The sequence below is a fragment of the Lissotriton helveticus genome, chromosome 1_2, assembly GCF_964261635.1.
Source record: "Lissotriton helveticus chromosome 1_2, aLisHel1.1, whole genome shotgun sequence".
NCBI classification, from domain to species: Eukaryota; Metazoa; Chordata; class Amphibia; order Caudata; family Salamandridae; genus Lissotriton; species Lissotriton helveticus.
In genome coordinates, this window is record NC_136058.1 from 178,818,893 (window position 1) to 178,827,352 (window position 8,460).

Sequence of the window (8,460 nt, forward strand, 5' to 3'; positions counted from 1 at the left end):
CCTTAGGGCATGTATGTGCGCCACATGTGCACTCATGCACATTTCAGGGGTGCAACAGGGTGTCCTTTTGGAACCCTGGCACCCTTGAAATTGCACCCGCAATTTGAGAGTGCCTCTTGGTGACTCGCAAATTGTGGAAGCAATTCAAATTCATTCCTATGGGCCTCTTGGCCCATAGGAATGAATGGGAAGGTATTCCTTAATTGCTAATCACAATTTGCGATTCACAATTAAGGAATATTAAGGAATCGCAAAAAATATTGCGATTCCTACTTACATGGCATTTTGTGATTCTTCAATAGAGATTCCCTAAAAATCGCTATTAAGGAATCGCAAACATGTATTTACCTACATCTGGCCCTAAGTGTTTGGAACACTAAGATCCAAAAGTTTGCGTTTGGAGGGGGCATAGCCAGGCCAAATGTAAAAATCTTGCTGCCTCTTCGCTGCACCTTTCACACCTATCTGGTTCCCTCAAGCCATATCTATGCATGCGAGCAGGAGTATAATAAACCCTGTTGAGGAATTTAAACTGGATGAGACGAAGCTGACCATTCAGGGAGATGCGCTGTGTGGCTTCACAGTAATACCGCCAGGTGTCATCGTCTAACGTAACCTCTAAATCCGCCTGCCACTTAAGTCTGGCTTTAGTATAGTGATTTTTACGATAACCTTGCACCATGCGGTAAATGTGTGAGACAAGCTTGCTTGGAGAATCAGAATGTAGCAGTAGTGAGAAGGGGGCTGTTACATTCTTCTCTGAGGTTCATTTATCTTTGTATATTTATGTAATGCTCTGGAACACATGCTTCCTAGCAACCTGTCTGTTCTGATGCTCATGTGTGATCTTGAGACCAGAGCTAAGGCAGTTGGAGGAAAGAGCAGCTGTGTCCCAGGGGTCTGTTCCTGTATGCTGAAATAAATACTTCATTTCATCAATCTACCTGCATGGGCGTCCGCAAGGGGGGGCAAGGAGGGGCGCTTGCCCCCCTCTGCATCGCCAGTCTGGTGCAGGCCGTTACCGTACTGGAGCCGTGGTGCGGGCGGCCGGTGTCTCAAGGGCTGCAGCACCCGCTGGCTTGGCTGCAGGAGGAGTGGGTAATGCTCATTATCCTTGGAAGGTTATGAGAGCTGGCAGCTCTGCAGGAGTTGAGATCTGCTGTTAGGTGGCAGGAGGTAAGACCTGTGTTATGGAGAAGTTTCTTGCTTGCTTTGCCCCAGGGAGCACGTGTTGCATGCGGCATGCATGCCAACAGCCATCAACGAGTGCGAGTCCTAAGTGTTAGTAAGAGGTGGCCCCAGAGTTCAAGATGCCCCGTGTTGGATGTGAGGTCATCTGCCCTAGCATTTTATTGGATTTAGTTCCTGCATGGGAATCCAGTACAACTTAGTAGTTAATGTAATTTAACATTTGACACAGTGCTTCTGAAACCTGGACAGTTCTTTGAAGGGAAGGAGTAAAAAAAAAAAACACACAACACCTCTATCCTGATACTTTTACAAAAAAATGCCTAAACACCAAAAACTGTGTTGAGAACTGACTGAACGTGCAAGGAATGGTAGCACTTATTTCACATGTTTTGTTACGGGCTATTCACATAATACTTAAGGAAGGGGAGAGGAGTTGGCCTAACGGCTAAGGCGCTCGAACCCGGACCTGGGGATCTGGGTTCGAGTCTCGGTAACGACGCCAAAAACTTCCTGTGATAATGAGCAAATCACTTAACGCCCACATGCATCAAGTGATTTTGGAGTCGCAAACGGTGCGAATCGGAAAAATCGTCCGTTTGCGATTCCAAAATCACTTTTTGGGATGCATTAATCAATTTCACAAAACTCGCAATTTTTTGCAATTCCTAAAAATGCGATTGCATTTAAGGAATCGCATTTGTGCGATTCCTTAAATGCAATGCATGAATTTTTTTTTAAATGCGAATTCGGAAATAGGCGGTGCAAATTAACACGAGGTTGACCCTCGTGTTAATTTGCGAAATCTTTAAAAAATGCTCAAAAAAGCATTTTTGAAAGTGTCATGTTACACACACACATGTCCTTTGCACTTAAAAAAACATTTCAAGGGTGCAGGGGGGGGGTCCTTTGGACCCCCCTCAGCACCCTTGAAATGTATCAACAAATTGCGATTCGCAAAATAAAAATTGCAAAAAGGCATTGATTCCTATGGACCTCTAGGCCCATAGGAATCAATGTAATGCCATTCCTTAATTGCGATTCGCAATTAAGGAATCGCAAATACAGAAAATTAAGAAATCCTAAAAACTTTTAAGATTTCTTGATGCATAGGATTTTGCAATTTCTTAATTGTGATTCCTTAATTTTCGCAACTTAGGAATCGCAAAATGCTACAATGATGCATGTGGCCGTTAATCTCCCCGTGCCTGAAAATGAAAATGTGTGTTCTCATGTAAAAAAAAAAAAAAAACGTAACTTGTACTATGTAAAGCGCTCTGATACCTGATTTGGTTTGGGTCTAGTTCGCGCTATATGAAACTCTACAAAAAAAAAGCATGTTTATAGAGACTTTGCTACTGGTTAGAACACGTGTGAGCAATTTAATAATAATTATACATAAGAATGTGTTAATAAAGACTCCTAAAAAATAAAGAGTACACATGGAGTCTGTTGTGAATTTAATGGGTAAAGGGTACGCCTAAGGCTTTAAGTGGGTTGGAAAACTGGGACAGGGGGGGTCTCTCAAAGGGGCGTAACCTATGTAATAAAGGGCGTAAGGGCTGTAAGGTAAATATCTCTGCTGCCTGACTGGCGTTTTCCTGCCTCTTTCTGTTATTGCATCCAAATATATAATAGAACTGGCATGCACCTAAAACAAGCCCAGACTATTGGCTTTAGCAGTGGATGTTAGTTGCATTATATGTAGCAATAATGACTTTGTGGTAAATAATAGTGAAAATGTCTCAGTTGTATAATTATGATACTGTGAAATTACTATACCATGCCATTAGAAACGTTAAATAAAACTATTTGTAAACAACTAGCCCATGCATCAGCATTAATCACAGCAGACCTGTTAAATGTAGAGCCTGCACTCTGCTTTTCACATGCCTGCCCTGCTGCAGATCCCCATGGCGTGCAATTTTCAGATCACTAGCAGGTGATTATATCTTCTGATTATCTCCTTCGTGGCACCTGCATAACAAAGGATTCTCTCCATGCAGTTCTGCCAAGTTCCACGCACCAAGGGTGAAGCTAACGCATTTTAGCATGTGGTCTGCATCACCACACCAAAACGCAAATTTGTGCATTCATAGTTCCTCTCACACCACCGGCGCTGACATGCAGACACAAGTGGGACGGAGCACTGTCCAAGCACTTCATGATGAGAAACTGTGCGCTGCTGTGGCAGAGTGTGCGACTGCAGCACTACTACTGCACACTGTGCAGAAAAATAAGTTTACATGTGCCGGCCTGGGGGCTCAGACAGATGCGCAGGCTGCAACATTATCGCAGCTGCCACAAGACTCAGCTCCTCCTGTGCCCCAGTGTTTCTTGTGCCCCACCTGGCACACATCATGTCGGAGGATGGTGATGACATTAAGATGTTGCCCCCCCCTGAAACAATTTCTGCGGACGCCCATGTCTACCTGCGTCCTGCTTCTTCAAAACTGGTGACGAGGATGGGATGCCCTATTTAAAGAAGAAAAACGTACCGCCAAGGTTGGCAGGGCACGCCGCGCACTGTGCTTGTACGGTCCTTCCAGACTCTATAGTTAAATGCTCAAAATCAAATCATAAACTGTAAAGGTACGATGAATCAGACCAAAACTATCACACAAAATGCTCAATATACTATTTTATGTGTATCGTATGTCTTTAAAGCAAATGTTTAGACTTTTTCAAAGTGACCATGTATATCTGGTTCAAATGAAAATTATACATTCATTGATAATAACATGCCATTATGATGTAAGCTCATACAATTTTATTTAAATAGAAACACATAACGTGAGCGAATATTTTTGATGAAGTGCCCGATGCATTTTGGGATGGTGATGTCCCTTCCTCAGGGGCAATCTGGCTGAACACTGCTAATCGCCAACTGGTGGTTAAAGGTAACCAATTTCCTGTACTGTACTCAATGAATATCTCCTGGTCAAAAGAGAAATCTTCGGGGCAAATAAAAAACGCGGCGCGGCTCGCGCCGAGCTGCAAACCCCAATATCAACCAAAGTGTAGTGCTGCGCTTTGATTAAAACTGGTTCAGATGGCTCCGTATTCTTTTTACAAGGTTCGCCTTCCACAATAATCTCCGCTACTTACTGCGTGAAGCAAGGTTTTTATTTAAAGAAGGTCATCTATGTTTTGGACTTATTTTTTTTTTTTTTCTCTTTGACAAGCACTGGAAAAAGTTTGGACAGTAAGTGACCCCTGGATAAATTTTGGACTGTTTTAGTGACGCAACCTTTTCAGTCTTCATCTATTTTCGCATAGTACTCTTTTCCTGTTACTGAGAACAAAATTTCATGGTTCCGTTATGGATGCTGGTTTTCCCTAATGTATTTCTACATACTGATTTACAGCAAGTAAGCACTGGCATCTGAGGAGCTAGTTATGGGCTGTTCGTCTTTGGGAAATTCAAAGAAGGGATATTTGCAATTTTGCCCTCACCTGTTGTGCTCCCCTGATTGTTTTTTTTTTGTCTTCATGACTGTGAGAACAGTGGGCACGTCCTGCAAGACATCGGTGTTTTCATTTTGGAGGCGATTTCATTGTGAGAGAAATTTTCAACAAGTTTCCTCATTATTTGTTGTCGGCAGTTAATATTAGCGTTAACTGCTACCGGCACGTCTTCGTTTACCTTCAGCTTTAGAAGACGCTGTCCGTGGCCTGTGTTCTGACGCTGTCCGTGGCCCGTGCTCTGAGGAATCCTCACCATTGTTGACTGGAGCCAGACCGGAGTTCAGTGTGCGTTGTTTGAACTTCACGACGCTTACGCCACGCTCGTTGCGTGTGTGCCGTCATTTTGGGGGTATTGTTTTATTTTCTCTTCGTTCATCAGCGTTTCGATGATGCGCACATCTTCATTGCGCGTCTGCACAGGTCTAGTTTCTTTTTAAAGGAATTGGATTGATAGCGTATCTATTCTGTTTTCATCGTCATTCAGAACAACATTTTTAATACTACTTGCATCATTTCAACGGTGATACGCACACCTATTTTAGCGTGTCTTTGCAAACCTTTCTGCATCGACGGTGACACGCACACCGATACAAGCTTAAGAGTGAGTCTCTACTGCAAATTTTGTTTACATTCCTTTATTTTCATTTGATTTGTATTCTGCCAGTTGCGGTTTATATTATAAAGGAGAGACATCCTTTTTGATATTAAACAATATTTCTGTGGTATGCGCTCTAGTCTATGCGCGTATACGCGATGACGCGGCACGCACTAGACTAGAGCGGATAGGCGCGCATGCGCAGTAAAGGAAAAAGGAAAGGCGCGAACGCTAGGAACGGCAGTTGGCGACCGGAGCTTGACATAGTTAGACGCTCGGCGCCCTTAGCTCTCAACCTATTGTAATAATTTAATAAACCTGAGTTACATACACTAACCTGTCTCTGCGTGTCCTGTGGGAGAACTACGAACATTACAGTGGCGACGAGGCTGGGATCCGGACACCACCAGGTGCAGTGGACGACAGCAAACACCCCCACAGCCACACTCACGAGTCAGCAAGGCAAATCACCTGCAAGGAAGAGCAAAGGGCGTGGCAGCAGCGCAGCAGCACGGCACGAAACCGAACACCAACCTTACAAGCCAGGTTAGTGTGGCCCAAGACTCCAGGAGCCCCCAGGCAGCAACCTGGCAACCAAGGGAGACTCCCCCAAGCCAGAGGAAGGGGGGGAGAGTGCACAGACTGCGCACAGTGCGAGGGATAATACCCCAGGGAGCCCAAGGGGCCAAGGCGACACGGCAGAGAGCGCAGGAGCGTCTGGTGAACCCACCCAACGAAGGGCCCAGGAAGGTGAACCTAGAGGTGAAGGCAAAATGGCGAATCAAGCGTCAGCCCTAATGGCACCAGTCCCGTTCCTACCCAGACCAGGTGAACCCCAACTAAAATGGGAAGACTGGAAAGATTATTTCCTCAATTACATTGAGGCTCTTGGAGATGAGAGTGAAGGTGAATACACGCCGGAAAGGAAAAAGAGACTGTTGCTCCACAACTTAGGCCCAGAGGGGGTGAGGGTGTTTAAGAACCTGGTGCCCAAGGAGAGGGGTGCAACGGAGACGGATGTTTTTGTGAATGCCCTGGACGACCTGGACAGCCATTACCGCCCAGCGGTCTGCGTCTCGATAGACCGCTATAACTTCCAACAGCGAAAACAAGAGGCGGGAGAGTCCATTGATGACTATGTGGCAGCCCTCCGTCGGCTAGCAATCACGTGTAGGTATGGGAATCTGCAGGATGAATACATCAAGGACCAAATTGTAATGCACACCACCAGCAGAGCAGTTCAAGACAAGCTATGGGCGATGAATGAGACAACCCTGAAAGAAGTTGTGGCGATGGTCAAAAAGGCGGAAATGTCGAAGAGAGGCGCAGACGCGGCGAAAAGGGAAAGTGGGCCGAGACAGATGATCAACAAGATTGATGAGGCACCACAATCCAGCAAACCCAAAAGCAATTACGGAGACCCGAGGAAGGATATAAGAGGGTCTGGGAAACAGATGGCTCGTTCCGGCCCGGGGACAAAATTTGCGTGCTACAGATGCGGCAGTGCAGCGCACGCGGCCCAGGACAGGCGTTGTCCCGCGTTCCGCGCCAGGTGCTCGTTCTGTGGGTTGACCGGTCACTTCGAAAAGGTCTGCCGGAAGAAAGGGACGAAGTCCACTGTTAAGTGCATCGATGCGGCCACGGCCAACGTAAGTGAGGAAGACGATTTGGATGAGGATGATCTGGTTCTGTGCATTGAGGATCAAGTGCTGGACGTGTCCGGGAAGCGAAGAGATAAGCCCCGCACCGACATGCTCATCGGGGGCGTCAAAGTACATGTGGCCGTGGATTCAGGGTCCCCCTGGACCATCGTACAAAGGTCGATATGGGAAGAGGACTTCGCGCCAGTCATAGGCCCTGACCTAATGCCGCCGGACATCAGACCCATCTCGTATACCGAGAATGCCATCCCCCTGGTTGGGTGCAGGGACCTGGAGTTCGAATTCAGAGGACGGTCAGCCACGTGCACCCTGTATGTAGCGGAAAAAGGCCCGTCGGTACTGGGATGGAGAGACGCAGGTGATCTCGGCATCATACTCAATCCTGGGGGGAAAGAACAGATTTTGCTAACAGACGAATGGCCCCTCTCGAAGGAGGAAGACTGGAAGGCAGCATACCCCAAGGTCTTTGAGGGCACGGTTGGCAAACTGGACAAATTCGTGCATAAAATGGTCCTCAAGGAGGGAGCAGTACCAGTGGTGCATAAGGTCCGGAACATACCGATGTCCACGAGTGAGGCGGTGCGCCAGGAACTACTGAAGCTAGAAGAGCAAGACATCATCGAGCCAGTGGACAGTGCGGAATGGCTATCGCCCTTGGTAGTGGTCAAGAAGCCCAATGGCAAGGTCAGACTCTGCGTGGACCTAAGGGAGCTCAACAAAAACCTCATAGTGGAGAGGTTCCCGCTCCCTAGAATAGAGGAGATGCTGGCAAGGACAAAAGGCATCACCCACTTCTCCACCATAGACCTGACGTCTGCGTATTACCAGATAGAACTGCATCCGTCGAGTAGGAAGTACACAGCCTTCATAACGCCCTTTGGATGCTACCAATTCAGGAGAATGCCGTTCGGCCTAGCATCCGCTGCGGCCGTGTTCCAGAAGCTGATGCACAGGTTGTTTAAGGACATCTCGGGAGTGCAATATTTCCAAGACGACATCCTAGTGATGGGCTCCGACAAAGGTGAGCACGATAAGAAACTACATCGAGTGCTGGGAGTGCTGCAAGGCAAAGGATTGACGGCGGAATGGAGTAAGTGTAGAATAGGGTCCCGCTCTGTGACCTACCTGGGGCACGAGATAGGAACGCATGGCATCTCGCCGAAAGAGCAAAATGTGAAGGCAATAAGGGACGCCAAGGCCCCAACTACCAAAGAGGAAGTGCGGTCATTCCTCGGAATGGCCGAGTATTACAGCCGGTTTGTCAGACATTTTGCCACTAGAACGTACAGGATGAGACAACTAATCAGAAACAATGCAAAATTCGAATGGGACGCAGAAGCCCAATCCGAATTCGAGTCCATTAAAGACTGTATCAGCCATGCCATCCCATTGCAAGGGTATGTCCCCACCGGCAAGACTGTTGTGACAACAGACGCAAGCGACAAGGGCTTGGGGGCTGTCTTGGCGCAGGAAAGGGAAGATGGAGCCAAGGAAACGATCAGTTTTGCATCCCGGGCGCTGTCCCCGACGGAACAAAGGTACAGCGTA

General features: G+C 47.0%; 1 long non-coding RNA gene across 1 annotated transcript in view; it reads right to left on the reverse strand.

Moving 5' to 3' along the window:
* Nucleotides 1–4,931, reverse strand: part of LOC144807817 (uncharacterized) — a 60,168-nt gene extending 55,237 nt beyond the window's left edge. The window contains exon 1 of the long non-coding RNA XR_013606458.1: nucleotides 4,835–4,931. This is a non-coding gene — a long non-coding RNA (uncharacterized LOC144807817). The remainder of the gene's footprint in view (nucleotides 1–4,834) is intronic.
* Between the last annotated feature and the right edge of the window lie 3,529 nt (nucleotides 4,932–8,460).